The 15,549-nt window shown below is 43.0% G+C and overlaps 1 pseudogene; it reads left to right on the forward strand.

Moving 5' to 3' along the window:
* The first annotated feature begins 9,714 nt into the window (after positions 1 to 9,714).
* On the forward strand, positions 9,715 to 11,612 carry LOC137740587 (uncharacterized; annotated as a pseudogene).
* Positions 11,613 to 15,549: the final 3,937 nt, after the last annotated feature.

Raw genomic sequence — 15,549 nt, forward strand, 5'->3', positions numbered from 1 at the left:
ATGTGCTTGTCACGTGTAGAAGATGCGTTTTGAAGTCCCTTAATGTAGATGTCAACCCAAGGGCCGTCGAGGCTTGATCTTGAATTGAGCTGGAAATTTCTTCAAGGGCCATCGAGGCTTGATCTTGAGTTCGACTGGAAGATTTTCTGGTTTCCTCCAATCGTTGATTTTCCACAAGCTTAATCTTGAACTGGGCTGGAAGATTCTTTTGGTCTCCTCCGAAGGTCTGAACTTACTCCTTTTATCTGGAGTTGAATTTGATTCAAGGGTGGTGAACACTTGATTTTGAATCGGACTTGTGATTTCTTCAAAGAAATAAAATGTTTGCATTTTTGAATTTGCTCTTTATTCTTCAAAGCGTTTTTTTTTTTTTTTTTTTTTTTTTTTTTTTTTTTTGAGATGTGACTGTACTTGAAGTTTTGAAGTTTCAAGTTGCCTACGTACCCTTGGTTGAGGAGGGATCAAGTCATGACGTAGTTCAAATGAGTGATGGTTTTTTATGATGATTTTGCCGTACACAGTTTATGCTCTTGCGGGCCAGGAGCGTGACGCGTTTGCTTTAGGGGTAGTAGCGCTTCAAAAATCTGCCGTTGATGGGGCCGATCTTCAACCCGTCTTCTGCCGTGATTAAGTAGGCGCCACTGGTGTAAATCTCTTGTATTACGTAGGGTCCATCCCATTTTGATGTGAACTTGCTTTTTGTCTTATGGGTTGTAATGATAGGCCTACGCAATGCCAGCACGAGATCTCCGGCTTGGAAAGACCTTAGGCGGACTTTCTTGTTGAATGCATTGGCTAACCGTGCTTGGTAGCATTCCAAGTGTTGTTGAGCTTCGAGCCTTCTCTCATCCAGCGCTTCCAACTCCTGAAGGCGCAACTTTGCATTTTCTTCATCAGTCAAGCCTTCTTGTATAGCCATCCTTAGTGAGGGGATTTGACTTTCAAGCGGTAGAACAGCTTCTACGCCATATACGAGAGAATAAGGTGTAGCTTGGGTAGGAGTCCTATGTGTAGTCCTATATGCCCAAAGTGCTTCACTTATTCTTTCATGCCAGTCTCTCTTTGTTCGGCCGATTACCTTTTTCAGGAGGTTGCACAGCGTCTTGTTGAATGCTTCTGCGAGGCCGTTGGCCGGAGCATGATACATGGAAGACTTGTGCTGCTTGAACTTGTATTTGTCGCAAAGCTCATCCACGAGTCGGTTGGAAAACTGCTTTCCATTGTCCGTGATAATGTAGCGAGGCACCCCATATCGGTGGATGATATGCTCCTTGATGAAACGAACAACAGTTTCCTTTTTTACTTCCCTTAAAGGTATGGCTTCAGCCCACTTGGAGAAGTAATCTGTTGCAGCTAGGATGTAAGCTTCCCCTGCAGATGACTTTGGCGTAATTGGTCCTACAACGTCCAATCCCCATGCGTCGAACGGCCATGAAGCAACTGTAGGGTGTAATGGTTCAGGCGGTTGATGTATGAAGTTGGCGTGGAATTGGCAGGCTTGGCACCTTTTGGCATGTTCCAGGCAGTCCTTCACCATGCTCGGCCAGTAGTAACCCATTCTTTTAAGCTGGAAATGTAGCTTTGGTCCAGATTGATGTGCCCCACACACACCTGAATGTGCTTCTTCCATGGCTTGATTAACTTCTTCCTCACCTAGGCATCTCAGGAGCAGTCCTTCAAAAGAGCGTCGGTAGAGTGTTCCTTTGTAGTAAAGGAAGCGAGGTGCTCGTCGACGTATTTCGGAACGGTGTCTAAGATCATCGGGAAGCTTTCCGTGCTCTAAGTAGTCGATCAGCGGCTGTCTCCACTCTTCAGTATCGACTGGAAGTACTGAGATGACATTTGTATCATCTAGTGACATTTCATTAACGAGCGGAATCACCCATCTTTGGCAAACTGGCACGTCTGCAACTTCATCTTTTCCTAGTGTCATACTTGAGGCTAGATTGGCGAGAGCGTCTGCCATTTGATTTTCCTTTCTTGGCACATGTTCTAGTGTCACAGCTTCGAACCTTTGTAGCAGTTGGGTCGCTAGCCGGAAGTATGGGACGAGATCATCTTTCCTCACCTCATATTCAGTTAAGAGTTGATTGATTATGAGCTTGGAATCGCCATATACCTCAAGAGCTGTGATTTCCATGTTGATCGCCATTTGGAGCCCGATGATCAATGCTTGGTACTCAGCAACATTGTTGGAGCATAGCTCATTCAGTTGGAAGGAGTAAGGTAGTATGTGCCTTTGTGGTGACATAAATACTACTCCTGCCCCCGCTCCGTCTGCTCGTGCGGATCCGTCGAAGAACATCGTCCATGTCGGGAAGATGTCGATGTAGAACACCTCCTCGTCAGGCAAGTCGTCTGAGATTTTCCAATCAGCCGGGATTGGATGATCGGCAAGGAAGTCTGCTAGCGCTTGTCCCTTGACGGCTTTAGCTGGGACGTAGATGATCTCATATTGATTAAGAAGCAAAGCCCATTTAGCGAGTCGCCCTGTCAAGACTGGCTTAGTCATAACGTATTTGACAGGGTCGGCTTTAGCAACCAAGTGGATGGTGTAAGCATGCATGTAATGTCTGAGTTTCTGAATGGCAAACACCAAAGCGAGGCACATCTTTTCTATTGGGGAATAGTTCAACTCAGCGCCGGTGAGAGTTCGACTGAGGTAGTAAAGTGCTCCTTCTCTTTGGGATTCATTCTCTTGCGCCAAGAGTGCTCCGATTGAACTTTCCTGAGCAGCAATATACAATATGAGTGGTTTCCCGGGCACAGGTGCCCCCAGGACAGGTGGACTTGACAAATATTTCTTTATGCTTTCAAAAGCATTATGGCATGCTTTGTCCCACACGAATGGAACATCTTTCTTCATAAGGCGACTAAACGGTTGACAACGCCCTGCGAGGTTGGAGATGAAGCGTCTGATGAAGGCTAGCCGTCCTTGTAGACTTTTCAGCTCGTGCAGGTTTCTTGGCTCGGGCATGCTTTGAATAGCCTTGATCTTTGATTGGTCTACTTCAATACCACGGTGCTTGACGATGAAGCCGAGGAATTTTCCAGAGGTGACGCCAAACGCACACTTTAACGGGTTCATCTTGAGGTTGTATTTTCGCAGCCTTTCGAACACTATTCGCAGATCCTTCAAGTGTTCTGATCTTTTCTTCGTCTTAACCACCACATCATCTACGTAACATTCTACGTTTTTGTGTAGCATGTCATTGAAGATTTTCTGCATTGCGCGTTGATACGTAGCTCCAGCGTTCTTTAGACCAAAGGGCATTACCTTGTAGCAGTAGATACCTTTTGGAGTACGAAAGGCTGTTAGTTCCTCGTCTTCGAGGGCCATGCGAATTTGATTGTATCCAGAAGAGCCATCCATGAATGATAATGCCTCATGGCCAGTGGTTGCATCCACCATGATTTCAATGATTGGCAAGGGGAAGTCATCCTTTGGGCAAGCATCGTTGAGGTCCCGGAAGTCTACGCAAACACGTATTTGTCCTGATTTTTTAAGGACAATGACGATGTTGGAGATCCACTTGGGGTATTGCACTTCTCGAATAAAGCCTGCTTCGATTAGCTTGTCGATCTCGACCTCGATTTGTGGGATAAGCTCAGATCGATAGCGTCTTTGAGTTTGCTTTATCGGCCGTGTTCCAGGCCTGACCGCAAGATGATGAACAGCGATGATAGGGTCCAGGCCGGGCATTTCTTTGTAGGTCCAGGCAAAGACGTCTTTGTACTCTAACAACAGCTGATAATACTCCTCTATCTCGTCTGTACTTAATAATGCACTTACGAAGATAGGTTTTGGTTCCTTGCTTGTACCTAAGTTGAGTTCCTTGAGATCATCAATTGTGGCTTGTCCCCCATCTTCGAGCTGTGGTGGTGCAGCAGTGACATCTTCCTCGGGGATTTCGTCTTCTTTACCTTCTTGAACCGTGACGTGGAAAACATCTTGGATCTCCTCTTCGGTGCTGTCTTCTCGGGCTTGTCGGCATAAGGATTGTCTGGTGTTCTGGGAGAGGCGTTCCTCGCAATCTTCATAGGAAGGAGCCTTGACCGGGTAATTGAAGAAGTCTTCTGGGAAGAGGTCGCACATTGTGATGGGGATGGACGATCTTTGTGTCGAAATTTCATTATCTCCAATACTTTCACATTGTTCTGGAGGTTGACAGGAGCTGTTTTGCCCCCTTTTCGACTGATAAACTTGTGGACAAGATGGTTGCTGCTTGTCCAATTTCTTCGAAGCGATCTTCGAAATGCATTCCTCACAATCTTCATAACAAGGAGCCTTGATCGAGAAATTGAAGACATCTTCGAGGAAGAAAAGATCCCGCATGAACGATCTTTGTGTTGTAATTTCATCATCCTCAACATTTTCATGTAGCTTTGAAGGTTGACGGTAGCTGCTTTGCCCCCTTTCCGATTGGTGAACTTGTGGACAAGACATATGTTTCTCGTGCAGCTTCTTCGGAGTGACCTGAATCCATCCTTCATCTTCACTTGACTTGACTGACATGGTTTTGGAACATGCCCCCAGCGGTTGAGGTGAAGACTTTGAGTCGAAAGAGCCAGAAGTGACATCTTTCTTAGGGATTTCATCTTCAGTGCCGTTCTCTTGGGTTTGTTGGCATGAAGATTTGCCAGTGTGGACGATGATGCGCCTCCTTACCTTTAGTGGTCCTTTTGTGTCAACCTCTAGGATTGCTTGGCGCTTCATCCTTGAAGGAATCAAGCTTCGAACGTCGTCCTTTTCTCCTAACCCATTGAGCTTTTCTTCCTTTAGTGTTGTCTTCCTTTTTCCAAAAGGCTTCCCATTATCTTCAAACCTTTCTGAAGCTGATCGTCGCAGAGGAGAGATAACTGTGTTGCTTTGTTTCTTAGGCTTTAACAACCTTTCAAAAACAGAGTTTTGGGATGTCGGCGCGTTAAGCCTCTTGAAGACAGAGGTTCGGTCTTGACCACCAATGCGATTAAGCACTGAAGTTCTGGAGCTTGACTGGCTCATCCTATCGAAGACCGACGTCCGAGGGGAGGGTTTAGGCTCTTCTTGGTCTTGTTCAATGCTCATGCTGACATATTGAGTGCTAGTGTTTTTCGCTTGGCTTGAAATCATCACAGGTGCATTTGGTGTGAAACCAAGTCCGGCTTTGTTGTTGTCAACTCCGTAACCATGCTCCTTCAACTTCTTTTGAGTTTTGGTGAGGTTACGTTCTTCGTCATTGACAGTGTTTGAAACTTTCTTTCCAGCCACCGCAGAAGAAGCGAAGTCGTACCCGGCTTTTAACATGAGTTTGTAGGCGTTAGGGTCAAAACCTTCCTTGGTCCTCTTGGTTGGAAGAAAGCTTGATTCCACCTTCTTTGGTAGAGCTTTTATGAAGCCTTGTGGTAGTCTTGCGGCCTTAGCACCCCCTAGCTGTGTCAGAGGCAAAACTGCATTCGTCTTGAGCAACTTCACGTTATCCGTGTGCCACTGTGTGTCGGCTTTTCTAGTTTCGAATGGAGATTGACCATTCTTTCTTCTTGACATCGGGATATACCGGAATATGGGTGCGTTCGGTCCTTCTGACGGCATCCTACTCCCTTTGGTTGTTGCAGGTTTAGCAAACTCGTCATCATCTTTGCTTGAAGATGGCCCAGCCTGCTCTTTTTGTTTTTTAGGCATGGCTTGCCACTCCTGCTTTTTAGGTGCTGCTCTGCCCGTGGATTTGATCTCTTCCGGAAGGGCTTCGGGTACCGTCTCTTCATCCATGTAGAACTTGGCATCTGCAAAGTGTGATTCGGCTTCGGTGAATGGCTTGGTATCACCTTGGATCACCTTCACTCCTTCTCGGTAAAATTTTAGGCATTGGTGAAGGGTGGACGGCACTACCCCATTTGCGTGGATCCAAGGTCTTCCTAAGAGCAAGCTATAGGAAGTTCTTGCATCAATCACGTGGAATATCGTGCTTGATTTGAGCTCTCCCATGGTCATCTCTACTCGGATCATACCTATCGCCCTTTGTCCTCCTTGGTTAAAACCCTGGATCAGCAGACGGCTCAGGGATAGTTCATTCACCTTGATGCCGATTATGGTCATTGTTGATTTTGGCATGATGTTTATGGCTGACCCACCATCCACAAGCATGCGGTTGACTTTGTATTCCTTTATGTACCCGGAGACGAAGAGAGGACGGTTGTGAGGCTTTGATCCCAACAGTAGGTCTTCGTCAGTGAAGTTAATTACGTCATGGGTGGCACAACATGTGGCACATTCATGTGGCTGAAGCTTCGAGCCTTCGTCGTTACTTTCTTGCACTTCGTGGTCGTCGGGACCTGCCAAGACTGCTGCTAGTGCTCTTCGCATCTTTTTTGGCAATGGTAGCGCTTCCTCGATGCTAAAGTGTGTTGGCAGACCTTCTCCAGGTGTAATGGTCTTTTCTACCTCAGTGGCAATAGCTTTGCCTTTTGAGGGCTCTTCTATTTCTACTTCAACCATGTGACAGGCCACGGTAGTGCACTGTTGGAAAAAGTCATTCGGGAAGTACTCACGCAAGGAAACGGGAATGCGTGGCTCCTGCTCCATAGGTTCCCTAGCATATGTTGTTTTATTATGCTTTATGTTTCTTTTAGGCTTCGCATTGTTGCGGCCGTGGTGATTTCTTCTTTGTTCCACCTTTGGCTGTATGACTTGTGGTCTTGGTTTCCTTGTATTTTTGTAGGTTACCAATATCCATCCTTCTTCATCATCAGCATGTGTATCTTGGTCGCTTCTCTCCAGTGATGGTTGTGTAGGAGGTGCCGTGCAACTTAAGCATTCACGGGAACGGTCAGGTGTCATTTGGAGAGGCACAGGATTAAACGATCCAAACGCAATTGTAGTGGTATGCGTTGCGGCCGTGTCCTCAAGGTCGAGCTCAATTTGCCCTTGTTGTGCTAGCTTCATGATGAGTTCTTTGAGAACGAAGCACTTGCCAACAGGATGGCTCACAATACGATGATACTTGCAGTACCTAGGATCGTTTGTGCGATTCATTTCTTCAGGACGCTTGCATTCGGGTAGCTCAATCACCTTTTTTTCCAGCAAGTCATCTAACATGGCAGCCATGTCAGAGTCAGGAAAAGGGTACGTTTTCTGTTCCAACTCTCTCAAGGTGCTCTTGTATCTGTCTTGGGTGCGAGAAGGCTCACTTGTCTTTATCTCCTTCGCTTTCTTCTTGGAGGAGATCTTGATGGGCGCTGAGGAGGTCTTGATGGGCGCTGAGGAGGTCTTGATGGGCGCTGAAGAGGTCTTGATGGGGGTAGTGTTGACGATGAAAGCTTCCTTAACGGGCTTCTTCCCGGTCTTGTCTACATTTGGGGCGAATACTTTCTCCTTATTGAAGTTAGTAATTGGCTCCTTTTTCCCATGATTAGCGATACTCAGCTCCATGTCGTGGGAACGAGTTGCTAGCTCTTCGAATGTTCTTGGTTTTATGCCTTGGAGGATGTAATGTAACCCCCAGTGCATGCCTTGAACGCACATCTCAATGGCAGAGGTTTCAGAAAGCCGATCTTTGCAATCCAGACTTAAGGAGCGCCATCTATTTATGTAGTTGACGACAGGTTCATCTCTCCACTGTTTCGTACTGGTCAACTCTAGCATGCTTACAGTACGACGAGTGCTGTAGAAACGGTTGAGGAATTCCCTTTCTAGCTGGTCCCAACTGTTGATAGACTCAGGTTCGAGGTCAGTGTACCAGTCAAAAGCGTTACTTTTCAGCGAACGCACGAACTGTTTGACGAGGTAGTCTCCCTCTGTCCCAGCATTGTTGCAAGTTTCAATGAAATGGGCGACATGTTGCTTTGGGTTGCCTTTTCCATCGAACTGCATGAATTTTGGGGGCTGATAACCCCTTGGCATCTTCAAAGCGTCAATCTTCTTGGAGTAAGGCTTTGAGTACAATACGGAGTCATGCGAGCTTCCTTCGTACTGTGTCTTGACAGTGCTTGCGATCATCTCCTGTAGCTGCTGGATAGAGAGAGATCCCATGAATGCCGTTTCTTGGTCTAGCTTTGGCTTCTCTTCAACTTTCTCCACTGGTGGCTCCTCTTCTTCGTCGTCTTCTTTCTTTAATAGGCCAATATTTGGGTCGACTTTCACGTCGGGCAGCGCATCTAGTTGGTTGACAAGTGCGGCAATCTGCAAGTCCTTCTCCTCCACAGTCCGTGTGAGCTTTGCGATTGCTTCATTCATCTGAGCTAGCTGCTCCTCGATTGAAGTTGCTCCAGTGGTCATAACTTGCATGGTTGTACTGCCGCTCGAATCAGCGTCGGAGAGTAGGGACTCTGAGTATTTCCTCGGGCCTTCCCCCCTTGATGCCTTTAGCGAGGCTAGGGTGATCACAGGCTCGTACCTCAGGTGCTCTTGTTCCTTTGACAGAGTCAATGCAGGGGCGGAAGCCGCGGCAAAAAGAGCTCTTGCCTTACTTCGGGTTACGATGCCCGAAATATCACCACTTGCGGCGATGATGTTCTTGTTCTTTGCTTTGATTGCAGGAACAGCTTGATCCTTTCTTGATGCCATTTGCGTTTTTCGATGATTGGAGGATAGAGATGAGAGGTAGAGATTGTCCCACTGGGCGCGCCAAATTAGTAAACACGAAAAGTTCCTGAAAACAAGAGACAAGAATAACGTGTACAAAATATATTTTTTGGTGTTTATGATTTTGGGGTTACAATCTCTTTGTAATTTGTTCCTCTGATTCTATCTTCGTAGGGTGTAGGTTTGTGGATGAGCTGTTGATCCAAAGGGCCGTCGGGGCTTGATCTAGGGATGAACAGTTGATGAACGGATCTTCGAGGGCTTTTGGGCCTAATCTTGAAGACTGATGGATGAGCGGATCTTCAAGGGCTTTTGGGCCTAATCTTGAAGACTGGGATGAGCGGATCTTCAAGGGCTTTTGGGCCTAATCTTGAAGACTGATGGATGTGTGGATTTGTTGAGGTTGTTGATCCAAAGGGCCGTTGGGGCTTGATCTTAGGACGAACGGGTGATGAACACTTTCTTCAAGGGGCCGTCGGGGCTTGATCTTGAGTCAGTTGGAGTTCTTCAAGGGCCGTTGGGGCTTGGCCTTGAAAGAGGATTTTACGAAGAATGAAGAGTATTTTCTTGATCCTTCGGGATTTGCTTGAGAGCTTTAGAGTTTCGAGGCTTCAAGGTTTTGGTGTGATGTAAATTCCTTTCTTTCTTTCTTTTTTTCTTTCTTTCCTCTTCCTTCCTTTCTTTCTCCCCCTAAATGAATGTCTTGGCTTCCTATTTATAGAATTTCAAAACTTGATTTTTGGATTTAAATAATCAGATGAAATAAATCATTTCTGCCAAGTAATGACACGTGTCCTATTTGATGACTTTTCCAATTTATTTCGATTTTTCATTGAGTCACACGCTACATGTAAAATTTATGTGACACGTGAGTGTTGAAATTTTAATTATTGGTCAACATTCATTTCACCGAAATTTCGATGTCCACAATGTTATGAGTACAAAAATACTCGTATTTTTAGCATGTAAGTTAGTAGAGATTCTTTGACTACAAAAATATATCTAAGCCTAGCTAGTACTTTTAAACCCAAATTTCTCCAACTAGAAAGGTTTCTAGTGTTTCCCATCCTCATTGTAGTTTTATAATTTTGTACATAACTTATATATGTATTAGATTGTTTTTGGTAGGCCTTAAAGTTGTTTTTACTTGCTAAATGGCAATTATCATTGCTATAGCCGAGCTTCAGGTGGGATTACTTGAGTAGTTTTTGCTTGATTCATTTTTCTCCCAAGGATGAGGTGGAAGTTGGAAATTAATAGAAGTTAATGCTTAGGGTGAAGAGGTGGAGGTCTTAAGGGTGAATTGGCAAGTTTGTAATCATTAGGAATGTAGGAGTTAATGATTTGGTGATGATTCATCCCCCAAGCCTGTAGAGAAGTCAACGATATCATTTATGATATCTTGGCTTAGTTTAGGAAATAAATTTGTATAGATTTATTTTCCTGTTCTATACCTAGAATGTATGATTTTACTTCTCTGTCAAGAGTTCTTCTTTGTATAAATGTCTTGGTATCAATAGAAGAAAATCACTTCCGTAAAATATATTTTTACTCTATTTTACATGGTATCAAGAGCTAGGTCAAAATCCTAGTTCTTGCAACTACCCTTTTTTTACTATTTTTCAATAGCTTTTTCCGTCAACAGTTATGGCCATTGACGACCTTTCCAAAGGTGTCACGACTGATGCCAAGGATGATGTTTCGAATCCATTGTTTATCCATCATTCAGATCACCCATCTATGATGTTGGTTTCGAAACCCCTTAATGGGGACAATTACTCTACCTGGTCACGTGCGATGAGGATCTCCTTGAGTGCCAAAAACAAGCTCGGCTTTGTTGATGGTACTGTCACACAGCCTTCTGAGAAGATCAAATCGGACGACCATGCTACATGGCATAGATGTACATGATCGTTGAGTGGATTATCAACTCCATTGATTCAAAAATTTCTAATAGTATCCTCTACATGACTGATGCTCATGCAATTTAGGAAAAATTGCAAGAGCGTTATTCACAAAGCAATGTTCCTTGGATTTTCCAGTTACAACGGGACATCGCTTCACTTACTCAAGACCAACTTTCAGTTGCTGCGTACTACACAAAGTTGAAGAAATTATGGGATGAACTGGCATCTTACAGTGACTTTACTTCCTGCACATGTGGAGTGCAAAATGAAAGGAACAAGTTGATGCAGTTTCTCATGGGCCTTAATGAGTCATATGGTGTCATTTGAGGACAAGTCTTACTGATGAATCCTTTACCCATTGTTCGTCAGGCCTATGCTTCAATTTCCCAGGAAGAGAAACAACGATCTCTTATTGCTTCATGTGGAGTCACTGAGACAGCAGTTATGGCTGTTCGATAAGGTGGTTTGCAATCATCTAGATCCTCCAGTCCCAAGCCCCTACATTGTACTTATTGCGATCATGACTATCACATAATTGATACTTGTTACCAGCTTCACGGATATCTACCGGAGCATCATCTTCACAAAGTCAAGCCTTAAAAAGGAAGCAAGCCTTCTAAAAAAGAAGGCAGATCCTCTTTTTCTTCAGCGAATCAAGTTTCCGAATGTGCCACTTTGGAGGAGATGAAGTCGGTGATGTCCGGGTTATCTAACACCCAATTCCAGCAAATCCTTCACATAATGAATAATAAATTAGGTGATGCATCTGTTCCTCCAAAAGCTAATGTCGCTGCCATGAAGACAGGTTTGTCGACATCCCCTTTGCCTTTACGTCGATGGATAATCGATAATGGTGCAACGGATCATATAACCTCCTCATCAGATTTACTCACTAATGGTGTAAAAAACACCCATTTGTCACCAATTTTGTTACCAAGTGGAGAACAAGCTCGCATAGTCTCCACTGGGAATGTCCATTTAAGTTCTACTTTTTTGTTGCACGATGTGTTATGTGTGCCCACTTTCAAAGTAGATTTGATGTCTGTGAGTTGAATTACAAGTGGAGTACATTGTTCCGTAACCTTTTTTCCTTCGTGGTGTATTATGCAGGATTTGACGACGAAGACTGTGATTGGTTTAGGTAAGCAACGCGGAGGGCTGTATTATTTGGTGGCATTGACTCACACAACCTCTTGTAGTCCACGCCGAGTCTACAACTTTGTTCTCTCCCTTATAAAGTTATGGCATCGGCATCTGGTCACTTATCATTGTCTAGACTAGATTTCATGTCAAAACACCTATTGCATTTTCTTTTTAAGTCAAATAATGCTTGTGATGTTTGTCCTTTAGCCAAGCAAAGTCGTTTACCTTTTGGTGTCAGTTCTATTACAACTACAAAACCGTTTGATTTGATCCATTGCGATATTTGGGGTCCTTATAAAATTGCTTCTACTTTTGGAGCAAAATATTTCTTAACTATAGTGGATGATTATTCCCGGTTCACATGGATTTTTCTTATGCAACACAAATCAGAAACACAACTTATCCTTAAAGAATTTTTCTCTTTTGTTCACACTCAGTTTAATACATCCATTTGCCAAATAAGAGTAGACAATGGTGGAGAATTTTTTTCACTTTGTGGTTTCTTTCAAGACCATGGAGTAATTTATCAACACTCTTGTGTCTATACGCCTCAAAAAAATAGGGTAGTCGAGCGCAAGCATCGTCACATATTTGAAATTGCTCGTGCCTTGCATTTCCAAGCTAATCTTCCCTTTCATTTTTGGGGTGAATGTGTGCTAACGACTGTCCATATCATTAATCGTCTTCTTACCCTAATCATTTCCCATCAAATGCCTTTTGAACGGCTTTACTCTAGACCACCTTCTTTTTCCCATCTTAAAGTATTTGGATGTCTTGCTTATGCAACCGACACCCATATATCTCACAAATTCCCCCTAGTTCACCAATGTGTCTTCTTAGGGTACCCCATTGGTCAAAAGGTGTACAAACTTTACAATTTTACCACTCACAAATTTTTTACTAGTCGCGATGTTGTTTTTCATGAACATATTTTCCCTTACCATTCTTCTCCATCTTCTACCTCACCCATCACTGCACCAACACCTACATCATCCCCGACCATCCTCCATTCCTTACATGCACCTCCATCACCACTACTTCCAGACCCCACTTTACCATGCCTTTCTTCACCTCTACCTCATTCTCCACCACCTGAGTCTAGTGATTTTCCTGCTGCCATCCTTCAGCCCAAGTCTTTTCCAGATTCTTATGTCCTTGCCGAGTCTTCTCCACTTCCTGTTGTACTATCTTTAAAGTCTATTTCTGCACTGTCTGTGCCTCTTGCCTATCCTACACCGATGTTTCGTAGCTTTAGCCGTCATTCCTCTTCACCTCTAAAGTTGTGGGACTACGATTGCCCTACTTTCAAGCTTACCCAACCAGCTTTTCTGTCATCTTCGTTGTTTAGTCACACCACAGGTACACGTTATCCATTTGCTAATTACCTTACTTATCATCGTTTCTCACCCGCACAACAATCTTTTCTTGCAACTATTACTCAACAAGTTAAACCTCAGACTTATGTCAAAGCTGCTGCTTCTCCTCATTGGCAGGTTACTATGGCTTCCGAATTACAGGCTCTGGAAGCCAACAATACTTGGACTCTTACCCCTCTTCCCGTTAGCAAATCTCCATTTGGTTGTTGTTGGCTCTACAAAATCAAGCATCGATTAGACGGCTCCATTAAACGTTATAAAGCTAGTTTGGTTGCCAAGGGTTATACACAGCTTGAAGGTATTGACTTTCATGATACTTTCTCTCTCACTGCCAAAATGATCATTGTTCACTATCTCTTAGCTCCTGCTGTTTCCCATCACTAGTTCCTCCATCAACTTGGTATCAATAATGCGTTTCTTCATGGTGATCTTTATGAAGAAATATATATGCTTCCTCCTTCGGGTCTCCGGCGACAAGGGGATAATTTAGTTTGTCGCCTTAACAAATCTCTATATAAATTGAAACAAGCATCTCGTCAATGGTTTGCCAAGTTTTCAGAAGCTATTCAATCTACTGGTTATGTCCAATCAAATGATGATTATTCTTTGTTCACACGGCAGCAAGGCAAGTCTTTTACAGCACTCTTAATTTATGTTGATGATATTTTGATCACTGTCAATTACCCTAATGCAATTGAGGCTCTCAAAACATTTCTTAATAATCATTTCAAGATCAATGACCTTGGTGACTTGAAATACTTTCTAGGCATTGAAGTGTCACGTTCGAAGAATGGGGTTTTCATTTCCCAACGTAAGTATGCTTTAGAGATTTTGAAGGATCGTGGTCTCTTGGGAGCTCGCCCAGTTGAGTTTCCCATGGAACAGAACCTTAAGCTTTCAAACAATGGTGAGTTGCTTAAAGATCCGGCACAATATAAAAGGTTGGTGGGCCGATTGATCTATTTAACGATTACTAGGCCAAACATAACATATTCAGTGCATGTCTTAAGTAGATTTATGCATGAACCTTGCCGTCCACACATGGAAGCAGACATCCAAGTTTTGAAATATATAAAGAATACTCATGGGCAAGGTTTGTTTTTCTTTTCTAAAAATGACTTGACCTTGAGTGCATATTGTGATTTGGATTGGGCAGGATGTTCTACGACAAGAAGATCAACTACAGGGTATTGAGTTTTTTTGGGCTCTTTGTTGATGTCTTAAAGATCAAAGAGACAAAAGACCATATCTTTGTCATCACCTGAGGCCGAATATAGAGCCATGACTGGAACCTGTTGTAAATTATCGTGGCTTCGATATCTTCTAAGGGACTTGGGTTTGTTGCATCCAAATGAAGGGAAAAATGGTGGGATTTATATTCCTTAAGAGTTTGGACGTGGCTTTTGAGAATTTGTCCACATGTATGGTAATGATTATAACATGATTAGATATTATTGCTTCCAATTACAAGATGTACAGGTGTAGCAAAGAATTTGGGACATGTCATTGAAGGTTTAATTGTGGATTCCATTTCTTCATCCATAAAAGCAGAGGGAGGAGAGAAATGGGGGAAGAACAACACACACACCAACAAGAACACACGGGGAAAAAAGAAGCAAAACCTCCTCTTCTTCATAGACCACTCTTCCCATCATCCTTTTCTTTTACCTTATGTAAAGGCTCTAAGCCATCTTCATTGTATTTTGCAAATCTCTCTTACATAATGAAAACATAAATGCATATGCAACCTTACTAGACGTAGCCAAATTGCTGAACCACTTAAATCTCCGTGTTCCTTTGTCTAATTGCAATAAATTTGAGTTGAGCAAACCATTTAAACATTGAGTTATTAAATAGAAACATAATGGAAAAGGAGGGTCGACCAAATGAAGAAATGGTAACATATTGCTTATCATTTACATTAAAGATTATTATTTTGTTAATATTATGATTATATTACTCTTGTTACTAATCAATTTGATTTATGTTGAAACTTATAGGCTTGTTAAAGAAAATGTGAGTATTGATGTGCACATGACATATACATATGCATTGCAAAGCAAGAAAAAGAGTTGTGTTGTGTCAAGTGCTCACTTGTGTAAAGTGTTTAAGTTGTGAGGATATTCAAGGGCTGAAGTTTGCCTTTAATATAAATTAATGAACCTTGTATATGTCAGGCGTAGGGTGCAGGGCTTGAGTATACAAATCGGTTGATTATAAAATAAAATAAAAAATCTTGTATATGTCAGGCGTTGGGGGAATGGCTTGAATATACATTTGGGGTGTCGAGGGAAGTGTCTGTATAATAAAGTGGATACTGAGAGCTTAATTACAAAAAAAAATTGGGTTAAGGGATAAATGGGAGTTAACTCATATTCTAACGTATCTGGGTATAAGCATGGTATGGGACGTGCAGGCTTGGGTGCCTTAGGTATGTGTTGACGAGATTATAAGGGAGTGAATACATTCATGCATCTCATTTGCATATATTTTATGCATTTGTAAGAATTCTTACAATTTAATTATTATTTTGTTGGTACTTTTTTATGTGAATTAATTTGTG

Source organism: Pyrus communis, chromosome 12 (genome assembly GCF_041283825.1).
Source record: "Pyrus communis isolate YQ-2024b chromosome 12, ASM4128382v1, whole genome shotgun sequence".
Taxonomy (NCBI): Eukaryota; Viridiplantae; Streptophyta; class Magnoliopsida; order Rosales; family Rosaceae; genus Pyrus; species Pyrus communis.